This window comes from Callospermophilus lateralis, chromosome 19, assembly GCF_048772815.1.
Source record: "Callospermophilus lateralis isolate mCalLat2 chromosome 19, mCalLat2.hap1, whole genome shotgun sequence".
Classification (NCBI taxonomy): domain Eukaryota; kingdom Metazoa; phylum Chordata; class Mammalia; order Rodentia; family Sciuridae; genus Callospermophilus; species Callospermophilus lateralis.
Window position 1 is genome coordinate 15,829,724 of NC_135323.1, and position 21,383 is coordinate 15,851,106.

At 43.4% G+C, this 21,383-nt stretch overlaps 1 long non-coding RNA gene across 2 annotated transcripts in view; it reads right to left on the bottom strand.

The window, feature by feature from the left end:
• LOC143385019 (uncharacterized) overlaps positions 1–21,383 on the bottom strand; it is a 60,263-nt gene that overhangs the window by 12,663 nt on the left and 26,217 nt on the right. Inside the window, exon 1 of one of the 2 annotated variants that reach the window (XR_013089438.2) lies at positions 5,972–6,063. The exons of the other annotated variant lie outside the window; for it this stretch is intronic. This is a non-coding gene — a long non-coding RNA (uncharacterized LOC143385019). Of the gene's footprint in view, positions 1–5,971; positions 6,064–21,383 lie in introns of those variants that run through there. 2 annotated transcript variants of the gene reach the window in all.

The window sequence follows — 21,383 nt, forward strand, 5'->3', positions numbered from 1 at the left end:
TTTGGTCTCCTTGCATCTTGCTAGGCCCCTATTTCCCCTTTTGGAAAGGAAATGTTTATTCTATGCCATTATATATTTACCCTGAGTCTCAGAGGACACTTTGGATTTGGAGTTTGGGGAAATGCTGGTCTGGTTTAGACTATGGGGACTCTTAAAAGCAGACTAAATGCATTTTGCGTTGGAGATGGGCATGAGCTTTTGGAGGAGTGGAATGTCGTGATTTAGATATGAGGTGTCCCCCCACCAAAACTCATGTGTGAGACAATGCAAGAAAGTTTAGAGGTGGAATTATTGGGTTATGTGAGCCTTAACAATCAGTGCATTAATGCACCTGAATGGGTTAACTGGGTGGTAACTATAGGTAGGTAGGAAATGACTGGAGCGGGTAGGTCACTGGAGGTGTGTCTTTGGGGTTTATATTTAGTCCCTGGTAAGTGAAGCTCTCTCTCTGCTTCCTGGTTGTCATATCCTGAGCTTTTTCCCTCTACCATACTCTTCTGTTTCAACTGGGACTAGAGCTATGGAGTCAGCCATCCATGGGCTGAAACTGCTGGCCAAAATAAACTCTCTAAAGAAAGAAAGATGGCGTTGGAGAAGATAACGCTTCTCCTCTAAAGAAAGAAAGAAAGCAACAAAGCAGATAAAAAATAAATGCTTCCTCGTTTAAAATTCCAAATTCCAAAACTATTAACTGAAAATGTTTTCAAGGGTCCTTATGGTTCTATTTTTACATCGAATTTCAAAAACAATCTAGAATTGATTTGGGTGTATGGTGTGAAGTAGGATTCTTACAATTTTTTTCCCTAAATGAGTACCATGTTAACTTATTATTTATGGAATAAAATTATAACTACATAAAACAAAGGAGAAATAAAAAATTCACATAATTTCTTCCTGAATCTCAATGAGTGATCTTTCACTCCCAAGGGTATATGCATACCACTGCTCCAGGGAGGAGGTGCACAAACTCAGTACTGAGAGCCCCCCTCCCCCTGAAGTTTTCTGGTTTCTGTTCTTGCTAAAAGTTAGATGTCAAAACCTCCATGAACTCTCTGATACCCAGGTAACTTTCCAATGATTGATTTCCTAGTGTGTTTTCTGTTGCGTGCACCCCAGAGCTCTGCAATGGATTGAATGTGACGCATCTCCACCATCAGATTAAGTATCCTAACCTCCAATGTAATGGTGTTTGGGGGTGGGGGCTTTGAGAGGTAATTAGGTCATTGGGGCAGAGCCCTCATGAATGGGTTGGGCAAACTTCTCTTAGAAGTGCCAATTTTACCACACACTACATTGCCTTTTACATATTTATATCAGTTTCTAGAAAGTGTATTTCTATTTGCATACCTTAGCCCCATTAATGCAGTATTTTAATTATTTTGTCTTTACAAATAGTTTCATATCTATTTTAATGAGTCTCCTTTCTTTTTTAAAAAAAAAATGTGGTTATTCTCACGTTTTTATTTCTCTTAAATTAGATCCTTAAACTGGGTTGAGCATGGGAACAATCCATGGAAGTTTTTCATGAATAGCCTGACCAGGTGTTTTCATGAAAATTCTGTCAATGAACCTGGTTCGGGGGGGCTAAGTGTCTATCAAAAATGAATAAATAACATGCATATAATACGTGTATTACCTATAAAGGCTTTCCTTGTTTATGGGGGGTGTCACAGACTACAAACCATGGCTCTAGTTCCAAAGTATTTTTGTAATTTAGGAACCCTGTGAGAATCCCCTCTTCTCTCACTTCTATTCTGTTTCCAAGTGAAAGATGCTTTGGGGGAACTCCTGGGGCACTCTTATTGTCATTGGTCTGGGGGATTTAGCTCCGACGCTAGGATTTTCAAAAGCTTTCCTGGGTGGTCCTAATATGCAGTCAGGGTTGGTAACAAGCTAGTTTAGAAACTGTTCCTTAGTCCTGATCACTAATTCTGTCTCTGAGTTAACATGGATTTTGGGTCCTGGCTTTGTTTCAGAATCATCTGTGGAGCATAAAAAAACAGACCAAACTGCATGTCTATGTCAAATATTGGCCATCGGTATTAAAGAAAAATAAATACAGTTTCTCAGGCATTCTGCTGCACAGCCAGGGATACCTGTTTTCCAGGCCAATGGTCCTTTTTAAAAGACCAACTGACTTTGCAAGTGAGGGTCCACCTGCGTAGACATGTGCCTACAGACTTGAGTCTTATTCACCCACGTGTACTGCCCTGTCTTAATAGAAGTGGTTCTTAAACTTGAGCAGGCACCATAGCCCTCCAGAGAGCTCTCCAGGCCTCATGCCCAGAGTCTCTGATTCAGCTGATACACACCTGACGGGAAGCATTTTAACACGATCCTGGGTGATGCTGATTGTGCTGCTCCAAGGACCACACTCTGAAAACCACTGAGTTACGACGTGCATGCACAGGTTAGACTTGCTCCGTGATGAAGGGGTTGCTCCATTGCCACGAGCTATTTCAGCGTGGTTTTCCATTATATTATGATCTTCAAGGTGTGGGCTGCAGACCCCTGAGCACCATGACAAGGGGTACACAAAACTTTGTGCACAGCGATCATTGCTGGGAATCACTGCAAATCATTAAACCCCTACACTGAGATCTTTGATCTGACTTTATTGAGGTGACTTTACAGAGTCCCCCACTTTCTGTCTTGCTTTCATTTTTGTGGAAACTCCTGAGGCATGACTTCTGCGATCGTGGCATTGCATTGAGATGACGTTACCCTGTGCGGAGGGTGAGTAACAAGTTACTTCCTGAAGGGTAAAACCTCTAGATTCATTTAGAAGCCTCATCTCCCAACCCATTGAGTATAGTGGAGCCAACGGAGCTTTCTAAATAGCAACCTCAGTTTTACTCCTTCCCATAAATTGTGCAATGGGTTTCTACCCTGGGACCTTTGCATGTGATCTTGCCTGTCTGAAATATTCTTCTCTACATTTCTGACCTCTCTACCTCCTTCCAGGCCTTCCAACTCATTCCTCAGGCCTCTGAACAAGTGCTGTGTTCCCTGGGGAACTTTCCTGACCCTTGACCCAAGTTAGGCTGCCTGATACATATACTTCCAAAGCTAAGGCATTCATGAGACAAGGAGCCAAGGGGGCTCATGCAAAGTCACTTCTTTCCTTGGGGTTCCACATGGAAAGATCTGGGCCTGAAAGCCGTGGGGCGCTGGCTTAATGGGAGTAAAGTCAGATTTTGGAATATAGTGTGTTCATTTTCCTTAAAAGTTAGTTCAGACATTTTTGAAAATTCTTCCCTGTTTCCCTTACGCTGTTTTTTTAAATCATCAAATTTCAACATTTATTTTACTTATTTTTTTAAATTTATATATGACAGTGGAATGTATTACAATTCTTATTACACCTATAGAGCACAGTATATTCACAATTGGTGTGATATATTGGGTTGTATACACAGCATAATCACACCAATTCATATCTTCACACATGTTCTTTGGATAATAATGTCCATCACATTCACCATCATTTCTAACCCCCTGTCCCCTCCCTTCCCCTCCCACCCCTCTGCCCTATCTAGAGTTCCTCTATTCCTCCCATGCTCCCTCTCCCTACTATGAATCAGCCTCCTGATATCAGAGAAAACATTCAGCATTTGGTTTTTTAGGATTGGCTGATTTCACTTAGCATTATCTTTTCCAACTCCATGCATTTACCTGCAAGTGCCATGATTTTATTCTCTTTTATTGCTGAGTAATATTCCATTGTGTATATTTATGCTGTTGTTTTAGTCAGCGTTTTTATTCCTGTGACCAAAAGGCCTGACAAGAAGAATGGAGAGGAGAACGATTTTATTTTGGCTCACAGTTTATTTTGGTCTCAGTCCATAGATGGCCCACTCCATAGCTCTGGGCCCAAGATGAGGCAGAACCTTATGGTGGAAGGTGAGGGCAGAGGAAGGCTGCTTGGGCTATAATATGCAGGAAACAATGCGCTCCACTCACCCCAAAGGCTCGCCCCCAGGGACCCACCTCCTCCAGCCACACCCCACCTTCCTACATTTACCGCCCAGTTAATCCACCAGGAGATTAATGCACTGATTAGGTCATGATTGTCTCACTGTGGGAGCTTTGGCGACGCCTCCTATCCAAACCCTAATAGCCCTGTTGGAGCTGAAGCTTAGAAGGGGAAGGCTCAAGGGCCAGAATGAGGGCGAGGGGCCTCAAGTGGAAGGCAAAACTTAGGAGAACCAACTCAAGGGCCCTCAATCGACCAGGAGATCCTGCTTCTTGTATTAAGTGGTGGAGATTTAGAGATTTGCATTATTGAGTAATAACACAGCTGCTCCGTTGTTATTTTTGCTAAATGTCCACTCAACAACACGTTGCTCTCTCTCTTGGCTCCCCTTAGTCTGCTAATCCTCCTATCAGCACCCGGAGGAGGGAGCTATCATTTCTTTTTGTTGAAAAGACGTGCCTAGGTTCAGTCATTTGCCCAGGATCCCACTTGTAATTAGGGGCAGAGCCACCAGGGGGTCTGATACACAGAGCCACCAGGTCGATCCAGCTTTCATCTGGCCCCTTGGACCTGTTGCCCGGCCCTTCCAGAGGGTCTGGACTGAGGCTCTGGTCCTCAGCAGTTCTCAAAGACCCAGCCTCTGCTGCGGGTTCCGTGTCCCCGTCCCCCGTGCCCGCTTCCCCCTCCTGCCAGCCCAGGCTGCTCAAAGTCCCAGCATGCCTCGGGCTGGAGCCAGCCTGAGTTATGACACAACTCGCCTGAAAATTCCCTTGTAAAGGAAAAGGGGCCAATCCAACGTGAGTTATTCTTATTGTAAGCTCCCCAAAGCCAGGGACCTTGTGTGATTTATCTCAGTATAACCCACAGTCCTGGGAACAGGGCCTGGTGCACTGCACACAATAAATGTTTATGGAATTGACTAGGATTCGCAAAAAGTCGAGAGACCAAACACACACACACACACATGCAAACCCACAAGAACACGCTCACACACTCACACCTACACACACCGCTCCTGGTGCCCTGTGGGGGTGAGCTTGCGTTCCCCATCCTTCTTTTCTCCTGACCTGTGGTGTGTAGGGCCCCATCACTCATTTTAATTGCGTTATTGTGGGCTCTATTTGGCCTTTGGCTATTTCTGAGACCAAATTAGAAAATGTAAAAACAGCCATCTTTCTTACCCAAGAACTTACAACACTGGCTGCCCCAGGGTGGGGAGTGGGGACCCGGGAACGGGGGTGGGGACTGACTTCTCAGGGTTTCCCCTTTTGTTCTGTTTGCATTTTTTGTTTAACCATGTATTATCTTTTCAAAAAACAAAAAACAAAAAAACAGAAACATTTAAGAAAAGAAAATATTCACCATGTTTTCTGGTCACTACTGACTTCTATAAAAGCTTTTCTAATGGGGATAGCTCTAGAGATTAAAGTTGAGGCCTGCTCTGGACAGGTTCACAGGCCCCTGGGGACACGGCCACCCTGAGGGAGCAGGCAGACAGCAGGAGGCTGACAGCCTGCTGGGCTCTCTGGATGAGCCCAGCAGGATGCTTCTTCTCCTAGGAGTCTCTCTGTGCTGACCCTGAACACTTTAGTTATTCTCTTTGCTGGGTCAGCGACAGATCTGAAGGATTAGGCGAGGTAAGCTCTGAAATCCACTCAGTAAGATGAAAATCTGCCCCTTCATTCTCAGGCTCAAGTGAAAGTGATTAAATCTGAGAAGTTGGGTTCCGGGGACAGGGGACTGGCCGTGGCCTCTGAGTTCAAAATTCTGGGACATCCTTTCCTATGATTTTCGAATCGTTGGCATTTGGTCCCTAGACTCTCGCTGGCAGCTGTTTGGAGCCTCCAAGTGAAATCCAGGGAGGATTGGGGTCTCCAAGGTGGGCTGGGTACTTACGACCAGCTAATGAGTTTGCTGGGGCTTTTCTGCAGGGTCCTGGATATTCCTGGAGGGATTAATTTTTATCAAATGACTTCTTAATGAGAGTGCACTTACCTCCAAATTTGGAGACCTTCGCGCTCCTGATATTTAAAGCTAATCAGCAGGCGGGGCTGCTTTGAATGTGAGGAGTTCATACATTCCATTCCGAAGCTCAAAAGAGAAGAGAACAAGTTACTAACAGCCAGGAGCCGGCAGAGGGGAACGTATGAGCTTGAAATTTAGCCAACGGCCTTGCTCTGGTCTCCGGCAGGAGGCACAGAGGTGCCAGGCTAAAACTGAGGTCCTTGGGGGCTGGATCTGGCTTGCAGGAGCCCACAAAGAATTTCAATTTGGGGAAATCTCATGGACTAATATGGCTTATGAATTTCTTGGTCAAAGAAGAAATCCTGCTAGGAACAGACCTGCGCCTCTGCACGGGCAGCAATCTCCTGGCTTTCCCCTGGCTGCTGACCCTTGGATGCATCCTGCTCCACCCTGGTGGGTTATTTGAGTGTGAGCCCCCCCCCCCCCATAAACCATACTCATGCTCAGAAACAGCTTCCAGTTTGGCCAAGTTGAAGGTCATCTTGCAGACAGGTCAGGTCAAGACTACTCGGTTGGACTCCGTTTGGAGTCCAGCCCACACCTCTGCTCAGGTTTGGCTTCCTGTAGAACTCAGCCTGAGTGAGCTACTGTTTCTCTCTTGGTGCCCTGTGATGGACAGACTCTGGGTCGGACCCAAATAACCTCTGCCTCCTGGTGCCCGGGACTTCCTCTTCCTCTCTCGAGGTTCAGGAGGACCTGTGACTCCCTTCTATCCAATGTGTCATGTCAAAGGGGACGGGATGTCACTCTGAAGACAGCAGCGTCCGTTAAGCTAGCAGACTGTCTCCCTTGCTGGCTCTGGTGAAGTGCTCATGTTGGGGGAGACCGTGTACCGGGATCCTCCTCAGTGGGATCCTGTAAAATGATTGCAGTCATTTTACTCATGGTTTAGAATTGCTAATTTGAGCCTCTCAAACCTGGAGCGCTTTCCACGGGAGACGCGTCTTGGGGGAAGAGAGAAGAGAGAGGATGAATACAGTCAGCTCATCCCTTGTCTGTATCATTTCCCAAATGCCTCACCATCAACGTGGGTCCCTTGACGGTGGGAACCGTGTCTTGCTTGTCTCCATGTCACTGAGGCTGGTAACTGAGCATCTGCTTAGTGAACCATTCTTGAGTGAACGAACAGGGTTGAAGGGATGAACTGTGCATGGCAGGTACTCGGTTCTCAAAATTCCTTTTCACAAACTGGGTCATCTTGTGTTGCTCTGAGCTACCACGGTTTGACTAATATAAATGACTAATTTCCTTTTGCCATTTATCTTGCTTCCAGAAATTTGTGCTAATATAACCAGTGATTCAGTCCAGCATTCTAATAGCCAAATGTTTATGCATATTTATGATTATTGATGGGCCAAATGTATGAACTCTATTATGATATTTAGATACCTACTGGAAAGGTGTTTACCCTTCTAGAAATGTAGCATATGGGAATGGTAACTCTCCTGCACACTTGCCAATACTAGATAGTATTTTTCTTGTTATTGTCAATTGCTGGGAGCCATCAGCCAAGTAGGTATGACAAATTCCTTGCCAGCTTACTCCCATGCTGTCTAGTGGAAGGACTTCTGAAAGGTGACCTTGCTCAAGGACCAGGGCAGGATCCGTGTTTAGGGTGTTCCCCCTTTAGAATAGGGCAGTTTAGCATAATAGGAGAGTAGGGTGTTTCCCCTTTAGAATAGGGCGGTTTAGTAATAGGAGATTAGGGTGTTCCTCTTTTGGAATAGGGCGTATCCTGCTGCTGAGTTCCTCTTGAGTGCTTAGGGTCAGACAGTATATTTTGGGAGACAGAAGCCCATGCGGAGTGGATTTAGGCAGGAGTGGATTTGGGCGGATTGGATTTGGGCAGAGAACCTGGATTCCCCCAGAACGTGTTTGTAGACGGCCGGTGTGAGTTCGGGAATAAAGAATTGCTGTTTGAATCTACAAGCTGTGTGGAGACTCGTGATTTGTGCCCAGCCGAGAGACTGCGGCAGTCAATTCAATAGCTAGGGGTATTATCTTATATTTTTGGTGCCTATTTGCTGATGAATGATATTTAACATTTTTATTAGTTGTTTGTATTTCTTTTACAAATTTATATCTCGTGTTCACTGACCATTTTTCTATTGAGATGGTTGATCTTTATCTTATTTATTTGTAATAGCTCTTTATATATTAGCTATATATATAATATATATGTAAAATTTTGCCTTTTGATATATGTAGATATTTAAAAATATGTGCCCTTTTAAAAAGAAGTACATTTTGGAGCACACTAAAAAGCTTTTCCTTGGTGTGGTTTTTCTATTCTTTTTACCATTTCTACCTTTGTTATCACACTTAGCCCTTTTCACCTTCAACATTATATATTTGCTTTCCGATTCTTTTTTCCTGGGAAAGTGGTTCATCTTCAGAGGACTTTTGATTAAATTTGGCAGCTGACACACAAACTTTCTCTGTATTAGAAGAGTTTTGGTCAAACATAATTGAAACCTAGTTATCTAGAATTAGATTTAGTCCTTCAGCAGTTTGCTACTGATGGATCCTTAAGTGCTTCAGAGCATTAGATGGTCCCACATGCCATTGCCTATCTAGTGTCTTGTTCCCGCATCTTCTTCTCCCAATGGTGGAAGCTACTTTATGTTTTGAGCCAAGCATTAAGAATAGAATAGTTCCCTTGGGAGACAGAGTCAGAAGTGGGTGTTGAGAGGCATCCACAAGACTGGACAGGTAACTTGTGTGGGAATTCGATTGGAAATGAGAGTATCCTTACAAGTGGTCAGAAGCCTAAAATGAAATCAAGCATTCAGTGAGCATCTACTCAGTACCAGGTATTATGATAGAGTCTTAATATTTACCACCTAATCTCATCCTCTTCATAACTCTATGGTACGGATATTGTGAGGCGATCAAGACTGACTCTTGATTTATGGTTGTCTGACTTTGAAGACTGCTCTTTCCATCACCCGTAACCCTGGCTCCATGCTTCCGACGGGAAGATAAGTGACCTGCAGAGATGCCGGCAGCATCAGGAGCGAGCTGGCTAAGCCAGGGGGCTAGGTTCCTGGGGAGGTGCTGTGTGAGCACTCACTGACTGTCAAGGTGGACTGATAATGGAGAAATATGTGAGTGAGTTTCACCAACTCAGCCAATGCAAGATGCAGTCAGATGTCCTGGCCTGTAAGGGCCCATGGAAATACTAAAGGTTTCTAACACCACACATTTAACATTTAGGATGAGTTCTTTCTGTGTTAACCTGCACTCCTGGTGGCTAGCCTGCTTTTACCACCCTCCTTTATTATCCACAACATTTATGTAATTTGTTTCAACCCTTGAGAGTGACCCATGTTCAGACCAATAATCTCCTTGGTGTTGGGTGTTGGAAGGGCTCTGGTATAACTTCCAACTTTCACGGTACTTAGGAGTAGGTATTTTACATTCCAAGAGCATACAATTTCACAGATGGAATCGCTGAGAGCAAAACCGTAATTCATTAACTTATTCCACAAATATTTACGGAGTACTTCCTCCATGCCAAGCAACCATTCGAGATGCTTGGAATCTACCAAGTAAACCAAACCGAGAAAGAACCTGCCACAGAGAACTTACACTCCACAGAGCAGGGAAGGAAAAAAAAAAAAACAATAAACACGACAAAAAGCAAAGTATATTGTTCCTCAAGAGGTGATAGATGCTGTTGAATTAAAAAACGGAGCTCAGTAATTGCCAGAGGTGGACACTGGGGATGGGAAGGAATTTGGTACTGAACAGGGGGAGGGGGTCAAGGAGGGCACACCACTGCGAATGAGTTTGGAGCAGAAGGTATAGTCAGCAGACCTGGTGGGGCAGGAAAAATACGCAGGGCTGTGCGTCAGGGCCATCCTCCTGGATCCCGAAGAGACTGTATGGAGCCGCATCCTCCACTGACCTTGCTGGAATCTGTCCTTTTCCTTTGAGGGCAATGGTGACCCACTGCAGAACATTGAATAGATGAGTGACGTGACCTGACCTATCTTTAGTAGGATCCCATGGCTGCTAGGTTGGGAAGAGCTTGTAGTTAAGCAAGAACAGAGGCAGTGGAGGTCCCTAAGGAATCTAATGGAAAAATCCTGAGCCGAGCATGATGTGGACCCGGGTGACAGGATGGAAAAGTGGTGAGATGTAGTTTGAGATTCTTGGTGTATTTCCATGGGACAGCCCATGCAATTGCCTGGCATATTAGATGCGGCATACCCCAGAATGACCCAGTCCAGGTCAACGTGGGCAACTCAAAGGACAGAGTGGCCATTAAATAAAACAGTGTTAATATAAGACATCAACATGAACACAGTTTCTACATCTGAAGGCTTATATAATATCCCTCAATTTATCATGGAATGGGACTGGAAGTGATGAGCTTCGCTGAAAGTGATTCATGGGTAAGTGATGAGGCCACAGGGTAATCCTGTTCTTCTCTCTTCCCCTGCTCTGGTGACCCAAGGAGGTCTCATGTTCCTGATGGTCCGGCAACAGGATTTCAGAACCTCCATCATCCTGGATCCCTAAGAGACTGTATGGAGCCGAGTCCTCCTCTGACCTTGCTGGAATATGTACTGGGAGAAGGCGGAAATAACTCTCAGTGGGTTAAGCCACTGGGATTCTGGGGTTAATACGTTCCCACAGCAGAACCCAGACTATCTTGACTGAAACAGCTCTTAAAGACAGAAGCAAATTATACCTCACTCTATTTCCTCTTTCATCTCTTATCCTTTTAAGAAATATAAAAGCTGTTAACGCTCTCCCGATGCTCCTGATAATACATCAGTGCATCAGAACTCCCCCAATCCTAAGGGACCAGGCTCTGCCTGAAGACGTCCCCGCCCCCACCCCAGGCAGAGCTAGAAGATTCCTCCCGCATTCACAGCATTGTATTGAAATGCTTTGTGTCTGTCTGTCTCTCCCGCTAGACTACAAGGGTCAGGAGCTCCCCTCTGGTTTCCCTCTTAAGAATCAGGGGAGATACAGCAGAGGAAGCATAAACACAGATAAAAGGAGGCTGCCCTGAGTCCCTCCCATCTTTATCTGGCAGTGGTGTAGTTGAGGCTCTTTTGATTGCAGCTAACAAAAAACCTGATCTTGCTAGTTGGAGTGACAGTGTCTTGGAAGGACGTAAGGCTACAGGAGTTCTTGGAATCCAAGGGAACGGTAAACAATTGAGTCAAGGAGACTTGACTGGGATGGGACTTGACCAATCTTCCCTCTGAAACTTCTGCCTCTGGGTCCATCCGCTGAAGTTTTCAGGACAGAAAACCTGATTGGCTCAGTTAGGGTCAAGTGTCTGCCTCTGACCCAATCATAGGAATTGTTACGAAGAAGAAACAGCCATGGATTTGAGTGTATGTCAATTCTCAGAGTTAGAGGGCTGGCAAATCCTCTAACAGCTTCTTGTCTCCAATAAGCCATGTAGCCCCATCCCCAAAACTGCAATAAGTGGTAACTATTAATACCGAGATAAAATCCAGGATGTTCAAATAATTGTGATGTTTGCATGATTTCCAGGGTTTATGACAGTGTCTGGCACATAGTCAGGCTTCAGTAAATGACATCTTAGCTAACCCTTGGAAAAGGATTCTACTTAGTTCATAGTTCTGCAGACACTCTGGACTTGACACATAAATTCCATCCAAGTGCCCACCATGGGGTCTGTCTTAATGTCCCAAATCACCCTTGACATTCTGCAGAAATCCCTGGACATGCGATCTCTCTCTGAAGGCCAGGAGACACCCAGATGAGTGGGGAGCCTGGTTTGCCTTTAGATGGCGGCTCTATGGCCCTGGTTGCATCTCTCCTGATGGTTCTTAAGGAGCTGGAATCCATTTAAGGGCTGTATCAGCCTCATCTGAGGCCGATCACTCATCAAGCTTGACTGATAGCGGAAACTGAAAATGAGTTTCCCCACATGAAGACCATGGAAAATATTTATTGAATTAAACTGAAATACATTATTAAAAACTGGAGTTCTGCAGGGAAGTGGGTGTGCGGCATCAATTTTGGAAGCAGATTGCCCTCAGCCCTGCCTATTCATTCCTATTTATTCATCCACTCAGCAAACATACCTACTATGTCAGGCATTTTCTTAGGTCTGGGGAAAGTAAGATAGAAAAGACTTTGTCTTTCCATAACTCAAGTATGATGGGGGATGCAGGCATTTAAATTCTGAGTGATAAAATAGGCCATGAAGATTTATTAAAAGAATGTAGGTTGCGGAGAAACTTCTATATGAATCCTTTTTCTACCACTTCCTACCTGCATGACCTTGAACATGTTATTTGACCTTTCTGCATCTTAGTTGCCTTATGACAAAGGCAGGAAAAAAGCTTTTGCCAAAAAACCTTTGCAAAGTCAGTTCCAAGCTTTGTACAGTTGTCATGAGTTTTGGATATGATATGTAAAGTATCTGACGTGCCTGTAACCCCAGTGACTCAGGAGGCTGAGGCAGGAGGATCACAAGTTCCAGGATAGCCCTGGTAACTTAGCAAGATCCTGTCACAAAATTAAAAAAAGAAAAAAAGGGGGAGGGCTGGGATGTAGTTCAGTGGTGTGGGGGGGGCCCTTGGGTTCAATTCCCAGTAGACCCACCCCCAAAACTTCAATAAATGCAATCAATGGTAACTATTAATATCAAGCTAAAATCTAAGATGTTCAAATAATTGTGATGTTTGCATGATTTCCAGGGCTTATGACAGTGTCTGGCACATAGTAAGGCTTCTGTAAATAGTATCTGAGTGAAAATAATAATAAAGTGCCATTTCTTGGGCACTTCTCATGTTAGGCATCTACACGAGTATCTGCAAAATAAATCGACTTCGAGAAGGTGCAATAGAGAAGTGGAGACATTTGTCTTTGGTATCAAAAATATCTGTGATTTACCCTCACAATGATACGAGCTCTGTATTAGGCCAGGTTCCTAAAAGTAGAACCTCGGAAGGGACTTCTTGTGCAAGCAATCAGAGTATTCTCAAGCAGAGCATTATTATTATTATTAGGTCCAGGGATTTAACCCAGGGGTGCTTAACCACTGAGCCACATTCCCAGCCCCCCTTTAAAAAATATTTTTATTTAGAGACAGGGTCTTGCTCAGTTGCTTAGGGTCTTGCTCAGTTGCTGAGGCTGGCTTTGAACTTGCGATTTTCACGGCTCAGCCTCCAGAGCCACTGGATTACAGGCATGCACCACCCACCGTATTCTATGCAATCAGAGTATCTTGAGAGAGACTTGTAAGATAGTAAGGGAGCAGGATTAACCAGAATGACAAAAAATCTGGTGGTTTCTGATGCCTCAGTCTGGTCTCAGTCTAATCCTTCAGAGAGCGCAAAAGTTTGAATTACACCAGAGTTCCTTCTGTCTTGAAGAAGGGAGGCTTGGCTTGGATACTCCTCCGTGTCCGTCACCTATTGGCTGGAGGTGACCTTGAAGAGGTCACTTGTCATCTCCCCATGGTCTCCAAGCAGGATATCTCCCCCTGGGAGAAGGCAAGTGTGAGCCCATGAGCTGAGTGCGGTAAAGGGGACCTGGGTGGGGAACCAAGCACATCCTAATCGGAAAACCTGAAATTCGAAACACTCCAAAACCCGAAAGTTTCTGAGTGCCAACATAATGTCACAAATATAAAATTCTACACCTGACTTCATGTGATCAGTCGCAGTCAAGACATGGTGCACTAAAAATATTGTGTAAAATTACCTTCAGGCTATGTGTCTACAGTGTCTACGAAACATAAACGAATCTCATGTTTCGACTGGAGTCCCATCTGCAAGAGATCTCATTATGTATATGCAAATATCCCCAAATCCAATTCATGGTTTCAAACATTTTAGGGAAGGGATACAAACCCCCAAATTGTAGGCTTATGGAACTGTCATTAAAAATGACTGCCTTACGATTTGTGACACATGGGGGGACCTAAAGGATTCGGAGCATAAGTAGCTCATCCGAGGTTACCCAGCTCTTTGTAAAGAGTGAATCCCCAAAACTACTCACTTGTTTATAAAATCATCCACCAGCTACTGAGCAATTAAATTACAATGTGCTAGGTGGTAAGGCTTCTCCACTTTTGGTGAGGTTATGTCTAGAAAAATCCATTATGAGTTGAAAATATTTGAAGTTGAAAAATGCACTTAATTCATTTAACGTACTGCATGCACAGTCTAGCTCAGCCCCACGGTGTACTGCAGACTATTGCTTGTTTCCTTTCATAAATGTGAGGCTAACTGGGACTGGAGCTCATATTATATATTGCTAACCCAGGAAAAGGTCAAGTTCAAGATTCAAAGGAGGGTTTCTATTAATGCATATTGCTCTCACACCATGGAAAAAACAACAACAACAACAAAATATTGTTAAGTCCAACCATCCTAAGGCAGGGACTCTCTGCAAATTCTTCACAGGCACTCTCTCATTTAGGGCTCATAGTAAACGTACTGCATGCATAATCTTATGATTCCATCAATTCAAATGAGGAAACAAACGCTGGGCGTGGTGACTTAAGTAGCCCCAAAACACGGCTAGCATTAGCAGTGTCTTGGCCAGGATTGTAAGTCAGGGATATCAGACTCAGTGATCAAAGAATCATAACCACAACTGTAGGAAAAGCATGATGAGATATTAGTCTCATATTTCTCCCCCCAGTTTTCCCTTCCCCACATCCTAAACCTAGTATCCTTGAGACAGTTTGGCATTAACAATTCCCTACAGGATTAAGCAATCATTCAAAAACCACAAACTGGGGCTGGGGTTATGGCTCAGCCCTGCATGTGGGAGGCGCTGGGTTCAATCCTCAGCACCACATAACAATAAATAAAATAAAGGCATTGTGTCCAACTACAACTAAAAAAAGTATTTTTAAAAACCCCACAAACTATAGGAAGAAATTACCAACCATGAGGAAGAGTCAGCAGGTAGTCAGATTAGTAATCCCAGGAAATCTGGTAATAGAAATCTCAAACTCAATCTGAAAAAGAGACTATAAATAGTCTATTTAAAAACTTTAAAGCGGGCTGGGGATGTGGCTCAAGCGGTGGCACGCTTGCCTGGCATGTGTGCGGCCCGAGTTCGATCCTCAGCACCACATACAAACACAGATGTCGTGTCCACTGAAAACTAAAAAAAAATAAATATTAAAAAAAATTCTCTGTCTCTCTTTAAAAAAATATTTTAAAAAATTTTAAAGAAATAAAAGAAAAACGAGTGAATCCTTAAAAAGAAGATAACATAAAAATATTAACAAGCAGATTTGAGGGTCGAATAGAATGTCTTTCAATAAAAATATATATCGTCGCAGAAAATAAAACCCTCAATAAATGTGTTGGACAGCAGATTAAACACAGCTAAAAAGAGAATTGTTGAAATATGAGGCAGAGCTGAGAATATTACCAAGAATCAAATTTGTAGAGAAGAAGTGGGGGACAAGATGAATAAAAGATATGTAGAACAGAATATGAGGAGAGTTCTAGGAGGAAAGAAGAGAGAGAATGAGAAATAGGCAGTATTCAATCAGAATTTTTAGAATTCAGGATGCACACTGAGTTCTGCACAGGATAAATAAAAGTAAATCCACATCTGAATACATCAAGGTGAAAGTGAAAAATAACAAAGACAAGGTAAATTTTAAAAGCAACCAGAGATAAAAGACAGGGAAATTACCTACAAAGGAAAAACAGATTGATAGCTGCAATAGAAGCTCAAAACAATGCAATCATCCCTTCCAAGTTCTGAAAAAGAATACTGTCAATCTAGAATCCTTTACTGAGTTTAAGCATCAAGAACTAAGGTAATAAAAAGACATATCCAGATGGGAGAGATGGAGAGAGTTTAATAATCCCAAGGTAGTATTTCAGTAAAAAGAAAATGGAGCTGGGCACGGTGGCACACACCTGTCATCCCAGTGGCTGGGGAGGCTGAGACAGGAGGATCATGAGTTCAAGCCAGCCTCAGCAAAAGCAAGGCACTAAGCAGCTCAGTGAGACCCTGTCTCTAAATAAAATTCAAAATAGGACTGGGGATGTGGCTCAATGGTCAAGTGCCCCTGAGTTCAATCACCAGTACCCCCCTCCTCCCCCTCCCCCCCCAAAAAAAAGAAAGAAAATGGAACACAGAATGAAGTAGTAGGGAGCCCAGGGCATTATTGAACAAGAAAACTGGTGACAGTTGCAGGTAATTCTAAGGAAACACTTCTCTTAAAAAAAAAAATAATAAGTAATGTGGGGTAATAAAAACAAGGTAGAAATAAAATAGACAATAAAAATAAATCAGATGGGAAATAAAATGATGAGTGGTGACATTTTCTAAAACCTTTGTGTTGTCCTGGAGGTGAGTAGAAAAAGATTGACCTTAGAGTTGGAGTATGCATGCTCAGAACTTATGGGGAACAACTAAAAGAATAGAAATGGAATATATAATTTCAAAAAAAAATGTGGGGGAAAATTGATTAAAATAAAGGCAAGAAATATAAATTATATAGAACATATAATGTAAAATAAAAATCAAACAATAAGATGGTCAAACTAAATCCAAATGTTCAAGCAATCACAATAAATGTAAATGCACCATGTCATCAATTAATACACAGAGATTTTTGAATTGGATTTTTAAAAATCAAAATGTATCTATATGCTATTTATTAGAAATACACCTAAAAGGTCAATTTTTTTGGAAGTAAGGGGGTTAAAAGCAAAAGCTCAGCAGAAGAAGGAAAGAAAAGCAGCCAGACCCTCGCCCCACAACACTTGGAAATGATGACTTTTAAACAATTCCTATGCCAAAGAAGAAATTTAATGGGAATTAGAAAATATTTAGACATAAACAACAAAAACGCTACCTATTTAACATGTGGGTACTGATTCTAGAAGTTCCTATGGTGCAGATGGGAGAAATGTACATTGAAATAGTATTGAGTTTCTTTTACATTGATCGGTGTGGCAAAAAATTTGTAAGTCTGACCACGACAGCTATTGAACCCCAACACTGCTGGTGAGCACACAGAATGGTTGTGCAGAGTGGCTTCTCAGCATCCAGAGAGGCTGAGACAAATGGACCTTTGATTCAGGAAGTAACCTCCAGGCGCGTGCTGTGGACTCGGCCACCCCTCAATAGTGGTTGTGAAACCAAAAAGGGTCCTTTAAAAGCAAAAGAAGAAAGCTGGACTCGGTGGTGCACGTCTGTAATCCCAGCAGCTAGGGAGGCTGAGGCAGGAGGATCATGAGTTCAAAGTCAGCCTCAGCAAAAGCAAGGCACTAAGCAGCTCAGTGAGACCCTGTCTCTAAAAAACTACAAAACAGGGCTGGAGATATGGCTCAGTGGTCAAGTGCCCCTAAGTTCAATGCCCAGTACCAAAGAGAGAGAGAGAGAGAGAATGAAAAATATCAAGGTACATCACACCTAGCAAGGTTAATTTTTGTAAAAGTTGTGCATGTTGTTTGTGTCAGAATGGATGTCACTGTAAATGTGTTCTTTCTGATATGTGCAGTGAAAAAAAAGAATTTAACAGGCACTGCCCTGAAGAAAGTCTCACACAAAGGGAAAGAAGTTAAGGCTGTTTATGGCCATGTTGCTTATAATAATGAAAACTGAAAAGTCTAAATGTCTATTTATAGTGTCAAGGAAAAAAAACCCCAAAAGTTATATTTGTCCACTCTGTAGAATAGATCCTGCAGTTCAAATAACCTAGATGTACAGGGAGCAACATTGAGAAATCTTAAAATCACCATGTTAAGGGGTTGGGTCAGATGTAGCATTTCTCTACATTTTACAGACGCGGACACAGGTAGTAAAATTCCTGAAAAATTCCTGGGAAAGATTCATGCCAATTCCAGGGGTGTGTTTCAGGAGCAGGGGAGACCAGGTTAGAGCGTCTACCCGGGAAGGTGTCTTTTACTTGACCTGCATCATTCTATACGTAAACAAATCTTAGGCAAACATGGGGGAATGAGCACACGGGCACTATTGGCTATTAATTTATTTACTGTATATTTAAAATCGATAAATAAAAGTTTAAATATTAAAACTATGACAATAAAAATACCTTCAGGGTGTCCTGGGCTCATCAGAGGCTCCCACGCCACTCAGTCGGCCGAATGTCCAGGGCGTACCTGGCTCTTTGGAAGGCCACGGCCAGTGGCATTTAAGGTGGAGGCCAGGAAGATAGAATGCAAATTTACATCGCACACTCGCATGAAATCAATAGAGGTAATTTCCTGATTCAAACCCATAGGTGTGCACAGAACCCTCCAGAGCTGCAGAGAACCAGAGGCATGGAGAGGGAGCTCCGGGGCCGTGGAGAGCCTGAATTATTCAGTGTGTGTCTGGTGTCCACACCACTTTGGGCTTCAGTTGGGGCGCAGGAGAGAAGCATGAATTCGGCTGCCGGATTGGCCTCGGCTCAGGTGCTCTGACAATAACAGACCCGTGATGAATGATAATTACGTTTTCTCCACATCAGTGTATGGAAATCTGTATATAGATTTGGATTACAAATTCTGGAAGCTTTATATGTTTAATGATTTTTTTTTTTTCTTCACCCACCTTAAAGGGCTCTGTACTATTTCAACCGTGACCATGCCTCCAATCTGGGCACTGCTGAATTCACTCCGACTTGGCCCCACGGAATCAACTGAGGTGATGAAGGAAAAAAGCTTGAAATGTTACTTCTCTCCCCCCTGAGCTGCTCATGTCATTCAGAAGACAAGGGGGCAAGGGAAAAGGCGGAGTTTGGGAAAGACTTCAACAATGGGCTGTTTTTCTTCCCTAGGCTGCCAGGAGCCCGGTAATTCCAAAGTTCCTAATGCAAAGCCACACGGATTCCCATAATGGAATCCATCTGCTGGGTAGAGGGAGGTCCCCTGGGTGTCATTTGTACTTTTGCAAGACCGCAGCAACTGGCCACGAAGTTCAGTTCTAACAGGATTAAAAAAATACAGCAGCAGGCAATGGCTACAAAAATCAAAAGGTGTTGAGTGACATACACATTAGAAAAAGAAAATTGAATTAGCAGTGACATTTTTTGGCCTGAGGTCCCTTTTTTTTTTTTTTTTTTTTGGACTGTGGAAATAAAGACAAACTTTGATCTATTCTACTCAGAACCTGACAAAACATCAAGGCTAGAATATTGCTTCTAATCTTATTTGTTATTTCCAGACTGTATCCCTTGGATCCTCTGTTCTTGAGGACAGGGCTGTGTGTATCTCTGAATGGACATTTTATGCTTCTGCGCCAACCGTCCCAGAAGGGACGTCCTGCTGAGCACTCACAAGAAGTTCCGTGATTGTCATGAAAGCAGGCAGGACAATCTGCCTGGACTGGTTGTGGCTCTGTTTGAGTCACAAGATTGAAATGATCCCCCTCATTGTGGAAAAAAAAAAAAAAAGGCAAGGAAATCAGTCCAGTGAATACAGAATTATAACAAAAAAAAAAACTTTCCTGTACTTAAATACTCATTATTTTCTCTGAAAAGAAAAATTAATGAGAGGGGACCTGCCATTAGATATAATCTAACCATACATATACTCTGGGGGAGGAACACAGGGGATTGAATTCAGAGGCACTCAACCACTGAGCCACATCCCCAGCCCTATTTTTATATTTTATTTAGAGACAGGGTCTCACAGAGTTGCTTAGTGCCTTGCTTTTGCTGAGGCTGGCTTTGAACTGGCAATCATCCTGCCTCAGCCTCCTGAACCGCTGGGATGACAGGTGTGCGCCAAGGCACCCAGCGAACATATATGTTTTTAAGACAAAGAAATTATGCTGCAAGCCAGGCACGGTAGTGCATGCCTATAATCCCAGCAACTCAGGAGACCAAGGTACAAGGATACCAAATTGAGGCCAGCCTGGATAACATAGAGAGACCCTGTCTCAAAAATTTAAAAAACAAAAAGGGCTGAGGATATAGCTCAGTGATAGAGCATTTGCCTTGCATGCAAAAGGCTTTGTATTTAATTTCCAGTAAAATACATAAATAAATAAATCAGCAAAGAAATTATGCTGCAAGCATTCGTGCAAGACAATAGTTACCTTCAAACACAAGGAACACACACACAAAATATATATATATATATATTTTAAGGATCTGATGGACTTAGATCTTTCAGCTTCAACAATAGGCACTCTTAACAGATTTGAGAGACACCTGTTCAACTTTGAGAAAAGATCGTAACTCAATACGCATCCAAGTCAGTATCCAGGTGTGAGGAAAATGGAAAAGCATGTCAGAGATCTTGGCAGAGGGAAGAGGGTTGCAAAGATCCCTGAATGAAAAGACCTTGGCATGCAGAACTTTGAAGCCTGCAGAAAGAGTCTGGAATATTTTTTTTCCCATGACTTTTAAGCAAAGACTTGATGTCACTTGATGGATGTTTTTTAAAGTATATTCATGCAGCTTTCAAGGTGAAGAACAGACTTGGAGGCCGAGAGTGGGAGTGGGCACAGCAATGAGGAGGTTTCTGCACACCCCAGGTGACGTCAAAGTGATGGAGGCCAGAACCAGCACAGGGATGGTGCAGTGAGTGGGTGGGAGAAAAATGGATGACTCGAGGTGGCCTTTGCGGGAGGATAACACGACAGAATTTGTAGACACATAGCCTTGGGGTTGGCCAGACAGTGTGGTGGGGGACTCAGAGAAGGTTTCAGGTCTCTAGGAAGAAGGTGTTGCAATTTATTGTCGTGAGAAAGACTGGGGCAAGCCAATGTAGGGTTCAAGATCGACAGACTGGTTTTGAATCTGTTGTTTGAGATGCTAAAGCTTCCAAACAGTGAGGCCAAGAAATGGGTGGGATATGCACGTCTGGAACTGGGAAACATGTTCTCAGCCTCCTACTTCTCTGTGCATCCCCTACCAGACCCCTGGCCACTCCCCATCCTCCCAAACCTGTCCATTCACCCTCTGGAACTCCCCTACCATGATCAGTTAGCGCCCCTCTACCCTCATCCTCTGCTACTCCCAACCCTGCACGTGACTTCTGACGGCCACCCAAACTTGGTTCCTCCGCAATGGTACCTCCAATCCGAGATCCAAAACCTTAAAAGTTACTACTAACCTTTTTTCTTGCCCCCTTAATGCCCTAGATCCAACTCTCCAAGATATCCAGTGGCTTGCCATATGTCTGAGTAAAATTCAAATATCTTGCAATAACCCACAAAGTCCTGTATGATCAGCTACCTTAACCTTACCTCTCACTATCGTCTCTCCCATTCCCTTTGGTCCAAACTCTTTGCTGATCATTGAAGACAATCATCCCACATCAGGGCCTTTACACTGGCTCTCCCTTCTGCCAGAAAGACTATTTTCCCCCATTTATTTATATGCCTCCCTTATTTCTTTCATGTCCTTCAAATATCACCTCATTAGTGAGACACGCTCCAATCCAAT